Consider the following 8862-nt stretch of genomic DNA (forward strand, 5'->3'; position numbering starts at 1 on the left):
CGAGCATCGAAGAAGCTCCTGCTCCCACCATCCCTCAAGTATTCAGATGTCACTCTGGGGTTCAGCCGCCTCTATGACTGCCTACACCTAACGTCTGGTGTGTAGGGTCCAACGTTAGAGTCTAGGACTCATACCAGACTTGTGTGTTTTACGTCTAGAACCCAGCAGCCTCGGGTCTGCCTCAGGCTGTCCGTGGATGATATTTTCACCCCTGAAATTTCAACAGCCACACCCCTCTCCCAGGATCCTGTCACCCTGAGCAGAAGCCACAGTGACTCCATGACTCTACGGGGAAAGTGGGAAGATTGCCAGGACATCAGGGGTGTACACTGAGAAAGCCAGAAAGTACACTAGAAAGCAGGCTAGAGAAAGCCTAGCATTGGAGAGAACAGCATAGGTAGAGAGAAGGCTAAAGAGCCTCAGAGGGTTCCCAAACCAGCCAGATGTCAGACCACACATAGAAGGTCAAGTTGTAAAGGGACCAAGATAAGCAACTCAGAGTCGCAGCTTAATGATTTCTCTTATTGACAAGATGAGCCCCTCCTACGCTAAAGCTTTGCTTGACAGTTCCTCCACAATTTGTGTTTTAGTGAGATATCTATCTTCTCTATAAAAAGGGGTGATGTTCAAGAAGGCAGTAAGAAAAAGTAAATTCCAACTTTGTTTGTTTGTTTGTTTGTTTGTTTGTTGAGACACATTCTCTCCACGTAGCCCAGGCTGTCCTGTAACTCTCTGTGTAGACCAGGCTGGCCTTGAACTCACAGAGATCCATTTCCCTCCACCTCCTAAGAGCTGGCACTAAAGGTGTGCACCACTATACCTGATCCCAACTGTAGGGAATGAAGAAAGAAGCAGACACAATGAGAGCACTTCCAGATTCAAACAAGTAAGCCAGAAGGCCAAAAAGAATAGAAGCTCTCACGCAGCCATAACTGCTAATGTTCATGGACTCGCGGAGAACAGTAGAATTAAGAAGAGATTGGATATGAACTTAAACAATTTTGATTTTTACTGAAAAGATACATCCTAGAAATTGGAAGTCATCAACTTTAAAGTGATTTTCCTTCTTTGCAGCTCATAGGCCCACAATAATTCAAGATTGCTCTTAGCTCCGACAAAGACCAGTAATCAAGACATGGTTTGTTAAGTGGAAAGGTCAAAATGCAAGGCCCTCCCTCATGGCAGCCTTGCTGACTAGACAGCTTAAATATCCTTAAATATCTTAACCTGAATAGGGCCTGCTGTGTGACAGCAAGATCCATTTAAATGTGTAACTAGGGGACGCCCCTTCCAAAGACTAAATGAGGCACAGCTTTTTTAAATTTCATGAAATAAAAACATGTCACATGACAGTTGTATGAATCAGTCTTATTTAGTCATTCAATGGTGTGTATGTGTATCATAACATTGTGTTATTAATAGGCGCAGGTATTGTTTTCCAGTTAAGCTAAAATGTGAACAATTAAAAAAAATTAACTATGCAAGTGATAGCTATAAAAAGAATCTGGTGAAAACCAAAAGGCAAAAGTCAAGAGAGGGACCCAAAGCCTTGGAAAGGAAATGCAGAGAAACAGAAGACAAAATCCTAAGCACAACAAAAATGAGGAAAATCTCCTCAAATGCAAGGCCTGACAAATCCTTGAAAGAAATTGCACCATTGCTATAATTGGGGTTAAGATTACTTACCTTCAGCAGGGCATGGTGGCACATACCTGTAATCCCAGCACTCAGGGAGGCAGAAGCAGGAGGATCTCTACGAATTCGAGGCCAGCCTGGTCTACAAAGCAAGTGCAAAACAGCCAGAGCAGCACAGAGAAACTCTGTCTCAAAAACAAACAAACAAACAAACAAAAATACCTACCTTCTAGAGAAATGAATTGAAGAAATCTACAGTACTCTGTGCAGAAAACACCAAGTGTTCTTAATCAACAGTTTTCTACCTGAGGCCTGTTTACACTTACACTTATGATCTAGACAATACAGTGTCTAGAAATCAAAGTAGCTCAAGATTAGCAAAACCCATGCCCAAAAAGTATATGGGAGCACTCATCCTTCAGGTCAGCCTCATATTTCAAAATCTAATTATTCATCAGAAACCCTCATCCCTCAGGACCCACCATCCCTCAGGACCCTCATCCCTCAGGACCCTCATCCCTCAGGACCCTCATCCCTCAGGACCCTCATCCCTCAGGACCCACCATCCCTCAGGACCCTCATCCCTCAGGACCCTCATCCCTCAGGACCCTCATCCCTCAGGACCCTCATCCCTCAGGACCCACCATCCCTCAGGAATCCACATCTCTCTGGACCTACTATGAGGTGGGCCAATGAAGTCACAATAAAAAAAAAGTTAAAAAAAATCCGTAGAAAACAAGCCAACACAAAGAGATCAGCACATCACAAATTTAGATATCTTCCTATATGGAGTACTTTAGTTACTAAATTTTATGTTTAGTTATAAAACATCCCTGTTGGGAGTATCTTTAAAGAGAGACAGACATTTTATAGTGATATAATGCAAAGTATAAACAGGATTTGATAAATGAATCAAGTAAATTTTTAAATTTTGATCACATTAATCCTGTAAAATTTTTAACTGGATTATTTTTAAAGATCAGAAACTACTGAAAAGAAAATGAAGGGGAAAACAGATATAAAGAAATTAAGTAGAGTTGCACAAATAAAAACAAAGAAGACAAAACATGTGCAAGAAGAGATAAAAATATGAAGGAGAGATTGCAGATGTGTTAATAAGCACTAACAAGCCAGTAGGGGAGTAAGCTGTTCAAATCTCTCTTGAAGACACAACAACGGCAAGGTGCCAATAATTGGCCTGATAATACTTTCAGAATGCCACACGCTGACCCCAACTCTGAACTCTGCGAATGGCTCAAAATCAATAACCTACCACTACAGGGGTGCTGGGTCTGGGCAATTCCTCCCAACTCAGGACTTCTATATCCCAAAAGCAGTTGACAGATTCAGTGCAATCTCCACATCTCAAGAATGTTTGTTCTTCACAGAATTAGAAAACAATCTGCAAATGTGTACAAAAACATATAAGATCTTGAATATGTAAAACAATTCTTAGCAGAAAGAGCAATGCTGGGAAAAACCTGATCTCAAATTGTATTTCAGAGCCATAATAAGTAAAACAGTATGGTATTGCCACAGTTGTGCAGGCCAGTGACCTAGAATAGAGAACTCATAAACAAACATACAATTATATCCATCTAATTTTTTTCAAAACAATCACAAGTATATATTGGAGTAAATACAGTTCCTTCAACAAGTAGTTCCAAGAAATTTTAGTCTCACGTGCACAAGAATGAGAGCTATATCTTTTGGCATGCATCACAAGCAATTAAAAAATAATCAAGGACTTTAATATAAGATATGAAAATGTGAACGTTCCAGATAAAAACATATATAAAACACATTAAGGTATATACAGAGTCAAGGATATTTCAAACAGGACTGCAATAGCACATAAAACAATTCCAAGATTTGGCAAATAGAATTATACAAAATTAAGATGCTTATGAACAGAAAAGGAAATAATCACAAAAGTGAAGAGTCAATCTACAACATGTGTAAAAATCTTCACCAGCTACACATTGAAAGAGGATTGGTAATGAAGATATAAAAAAAAAACTATAACAATCAAACACCAGAAAAACAAATCATCTTTTCAATAAATGGATGAATGAACTGAACAGATAGTTTTCAAAAGAAGAAATAAGAATGACCAATTTATATTTGAAAATGTGTTCAACATCCTTAACCATCAGGGAAATGAAAATTAGAAACTTAGAACTACTTGGAGATTCAATCTTACCCTACAAATAATGACTGTAGACCAGGATGTGTAGTAAGAGGAATATCAAACTGTGAAGTCATTATGGAAAGCAGTATGGAAACGTCTCAGAGAACTGAAAATAGGGTACAGAATACACACCTACTCCCCAGGTCAGAACCCCACCCCACTGACCCTAGCACCTCAAACTCCTTCCTGCCATTTCACACCTGCTCATGAGGTCAGAGACCATGCACCACCTGGCTGAGTTGGGTCAGCGTGTTGACATCAGTATTCAGTGTCACCATGACGGGTCCCGAGTATCACCTAAGCAGTCCAAAAGCAGGTAGGCTGGAGTAACAGCAAGCATGGATCCAACGATGTGTTCAGTGCAAGGGGGACAGAAGCTCATGTTAAAAGTGAAGGTCTCAACACAAAAATACAAACAACACACACAGACACAGGAAAAAGAAAATCTCATCCAAGAATTACTAATCCCACAGTAGTGATTACCAATGAGAGCAGCTTAGATGAAACAACAAAAATAATTAAAAAAGAGTTCTGTGGGGGGTGGGGGGTGGGGGTGTAGAATTCAAAGAGGGCAGGAATTAATGTAACAGGGTGGTGAGAAAGCCCAGAGGGTAAGAGGGCGTGCCACTAATTCTGATGGTCTGAGTTTACTTCCCAGGACCTATATGGTAAAAGGAGAGAATGGATCCCACAAGTGTCCTCTGGCCTATACACACACACACACACACACAGAGAGAGAGAGAGAGAGAGAGAGAGAGAGAGAGAGAGATGCTATGAAAGTATTTGAGTGAAAATACGAAAGTATTTTTTAAAAGATTAAAATAAACCTAAAAAGAACATGCAAACAACAGAACAAAATAAGGAGGTCAATTCTGGATATAAAAATAGAATTCAGTACAGAGATAAAAATACTAAAGAAAACTCAAACTGAAATAAAAAATTCAACAAGCTTAATTAAACAGCACAGTGGAAAGCCTAAACAAGGAAAGGAATCATATAGAGGACAGAATATCAGGTCTTGAAGAAAGGTAGAGGAATCATTCAATCATTTAATCAAAGAAAAAAATTTAAAAAGCACAAAAAAAAAATGGAATATGGTAGAACTTTGAGACACCATGGCCAAATCCAGAAATCATTGGAATAGAAGAATTTCATATCAAAAGCACAGAAAATATTTTCAGTAAAAATCACAGAAGAAAAATTCTCAAACTTAGAGAAAGACATCGACCCAAGTGTAAGAGGTATAAGACATCCGGTGTAGAGGGCCAGAAAAGAAGCCGCCTGCATTGTATTAAACACTAAAAGACTAAAAACGTAAAATAAAAATGTACTTAAAGCTGCAAGAGAGTCTCATCAAAAGAACAACCGGTTTTTCGATAGAAACTTAAAAAGCCGGAAGGATTTGTAATGATATTTCTAAAGGTCTGAAAGATGCCAGTTCAAACTACCACACCCAGGAAATCGCCGTAATGAAAAGAAAAAGAAAGCTTTCCACAATAAAGCCAGGATAAGAAAATTTATGATCATCAAGACGTACCTACAGAGGACACTAGAAAGAACACCCAAGCTGAAAAAAAAGAGTAAGCATAAGAGGCTAGAGAGAGAAAAAAATCTAAACAATGATAAAACAATTGTTAATTCAAAGAGAACAAAAAAAATCAAATGCAAAACAAACCAAACAGAAGGAATTAACACATACCTTTAATAACATACACTAAGTATTAGTGATCTTAATTCTCTAATTAAAAGACACAGGTTCTCGGGCTGAATTAGGAAACAGGATCCAGCTGCCCGCTGCCTGGAGGTACAGGCAGGCAGGAGAGAGCAAGAGGCTGAGCAGGCGCCATTATGATGAGCAGGTGTGTGGTGGAGAGATGGAAGAGAAGGAGAAGCGGAGTGTTTGTGCGCTGTGAAGAGAGGTGGAACCGGAGGTGTGAGGGCAGTGAGAAACAGCCTCATGTGAGAGGCTGCGCCCTGAAACCATAGCGCCGTCCACCCCATGCTGCCACTGAGGGTCGTGTCTGGGTTTGTGGGCCCCCAGCAGCAGGAGTCTGTGTCCCTAAGGCAGCGGGAGTCTGGGTCGGTGTCTGCGCCTCATGTTACCACCAAAGGCCACGCATACATCCATAGTCTGGGCTGCCACCTGAAGCCAGGTTGATGTTCAAGGGGGCACTGAGCTGGCCCCACCCCTCACCAGCCACTACATGATAGTGCCATCAGTAACGTGGGCACAGGAGAGTTGTCCCTGTCCCTCTCCTGGGCGGTTGAGAGAGCTAGCTAGCCCTGGTGGCTTGGGCGCAGGAGAGCTGGTAGGCTGATCAACTCAGCTACCAGCCAGGCCCAGATCCAGGGCTTGGAGGTGGCCCACCCCAACATCTACCCAGTCTGAAAGCTGCTGGAGCGTGTGAAGAGGCCTGTCCTCTAGATCCAAAGCTGCAAGATCTTCATGACTCAGGGCAACCACAGGATATCTGAGATCCTCCCCAGGACTGCTCCTTGGTGTAGCAGAAGCCAGAGGCCACAAACCAGACCAATGACTCACTGAACATTCTCAAGGAAAGCTGTTTGGGCAAAGGGGTGGACTGTGTAACACTCTGTGACACACTGCAGCTTCCACGAAGAGATTTTGTTTGTTTTTAAATTTTTTTTTCTTTTTGGGGGTAGGTTATAAGGGTGAAGGGTGGATATGGAAAAATTGGGAAATAGTGGGATTGAGCTGCATGATGTGAAATTCACAAAGAATCAATTAAAAATTATGTTAAAGAAAGAAAGAAAGAAGGAAAGAAAGAGAAAAAAGGAAGGAAGGAAAGAGAGAGAAAAGAAAGAAAGAAAGAAAGAAAGAAAGAAAGAAAGAAAGAAAGAAAGAAAGAAAGAAAGAAAGAAAGAAAGAAAAAGAAAAAAGAAAGAAAGAAAGAGAAAAAACTTTCTGCTATGGCAGCCATCTTGCAGTGGCCAAGATGGCACAAAGCGGAAAAGAAGAGGCATTTGCTCTATGTTCTCCAGGCCTTTCAGGAAACACCGAGTTTTTCCTTTGGCCACATACAAGCGAGTCTACAAAAAGAGTGACGTTGTAGACGTCAAGGGAAAGGGCACTGTTCAAAGAGGAATGCGCCGTAAGTGTTACCACGGCAAAAGCGGAGGAGTCTGCAGTGTCACCCAGCATGCCGTGGCCGCCATTGTGAACAAGCAGGTTAAGAACAAGATCCTCGCCAAGAGAGGCAGCGTGTGCACTGAGCACATGAAGTGCCCTAAGAGCAGGGGCAGCTTCCTGAAGCGCGTGAAGGAGGACAGCCAGAAGAAGGAGGAGGCCAAAGAGAAGGGAACAGCGCCAGCCTGCGCCCCCCAGAGACGCACACTTTGTGAGGAAACACGGGAAGGAGCCAGACTTTGTGGCCTGATGTACAAAAAAAAAAAAAAATAAAGGACCTGGACTGCAAAGTGTTTAAAAAAAAAAAAAAACTAAATATATTAGTCTTATTGGATCTACCCCATACAGAGGATATATATTGTAAAAGAAAAAAAAGAACAAAACAACAACAACAACAACACAACACATGTTGTGTCCCCCTTGAGTTTTTGGCCAGGGGTTCCATGGCCAAAACAATAAAGGCTGCTATCACTGCTTTTCATTGCCCAGTAAGACCCTATTGGGATGACCACAAACATTGGTCACCAGACATGTAGAGTCTAGTAGAATTCAGCAGGGAATTCATCTGGTCCAGGGATTTTCTTATTAGTTAAAGAAAATTCCTTATTGCTGCTTCAGTCTTGTTGCTAATTATAGATCTATATAGGCTGACTATATCTCCCTAGCTCAATATTGGTAGGTTTTCTGTGCCTAGAAATTCTTCCACTTCTTCTAGATTTTTACACTGTATTTTAATGTGTGTTTTAAAAATATTACTTAGCTATCCTTCAGGTTAGCTCTCATTGTTACCTGTAGTGGTGCCACCTTTTTTGCCTGATTTTATTAATGTTTGTCTTCTTCCTCTTTGTTTCTACTAATTTGGTTAATGGTTTCTCAGTCTCTTTAAAGAGCCAACTCTTCATTTACTCTTTGTTTTGTTTTTGTAGTTTCCATTTTGTTAACCTCTACCCTAATTTTAATTATTTCTTTGCATTTAGTAATTTGGAGTTTGACTTGTTTTTATTATTCTATGAATTTGGGGAACATCAATGTTATTTATTTGAGAGCTATCTCATTTTTGGTACAGTTCTTCATAACTATGAGCTCTCTTGGAATAGCCTTGGCTGTATCTAAGCGGTTCTGATAAACTGTGAATTTATTTTCCTTTGATTCTAGGAACTTTTAAAGTTACCCAACTAATTTAACCATTGACCAGTCAATACTATCTTGGTATCTGAGTCATTTTTATAGTCTCTTTTACTACTGATTTATACTTTAATTATTATCTGATAAAGTTTCATTACTATAGCTTCATTATTATCTGATAAAGTGAGGGTATTCATTTCAATTTTTAAAAATTATTTAAGACATGCTTTCTAGCCTAAAACATAATCTCTCTTGGAGAAAGTTCTATAGGCTGATGAGAAGAATGTGTTTTCTGTAGCTGTTAGATGTAACATTTTACAAATCTCTAAGTCTATTTGATCTATGATGCAATTTGACTCAGTTAAGTCTGAAGCTAAAATAAGCTAGTGCTTTCAGTGCTTAATCTCTGGGTGATATTGTTTGTTTGTTTGTTTGTTTGTTTGTTTGTTTTGGACAGGTTTTGCAGGGCTGAAGAAATGAAGCCTATAATGAGAAGGGTCACTTTGGAAGTTATTGGAGATGGCTATCCATCCATGGCCACTGGGTGACTTCCTGACCCTCTTCATCTGCTGTGATATGGACGATCTTAATTTCACACTTCTACAGAGCTCTGTGAACCAAGCTGCCATCCTTCCAGACCACAGTGAACTGAAGTCCTCTAAAACCTTGAGCCAACGGGGCTGGAGAGATGGCTCAGAGGTTAAGAGCATTTGCTGTTCTCCCAAAGGTGTGGAGTTTAATTCCCAGCAACCTCACTGGGACC

General features: G+C 40.5%; 1 pseudogene; it reads left to right on the forward strand.

Annotated features, from left to right (window-relative positions):
- The first annotated feature begins 4102 nt into the window (after positions 1–4102).
- On the forward strand, positions 4103–7224 carry LOC110544844 (large ribosomal subunit protein eL21-like; annotated as a pseudogene).
- Positions 7225–8862: the final 1638 nt, after the last annotated feature.

This window comes from Meriones unguiculatus, chromosome 6, assembly GCF_030254825.1.
Source record: "Meriones unguiculatus strain TT.TT164.6M chromosome 6, Bangor_MerUng_6.1, whole genome shotgun sequence".
NCBI classification, from domain to species: Eukaryota; Metazoa; Chordata; class Mammalia; order Rodentia; family Muridae; genus Meriones; species Meriones unguiculatus.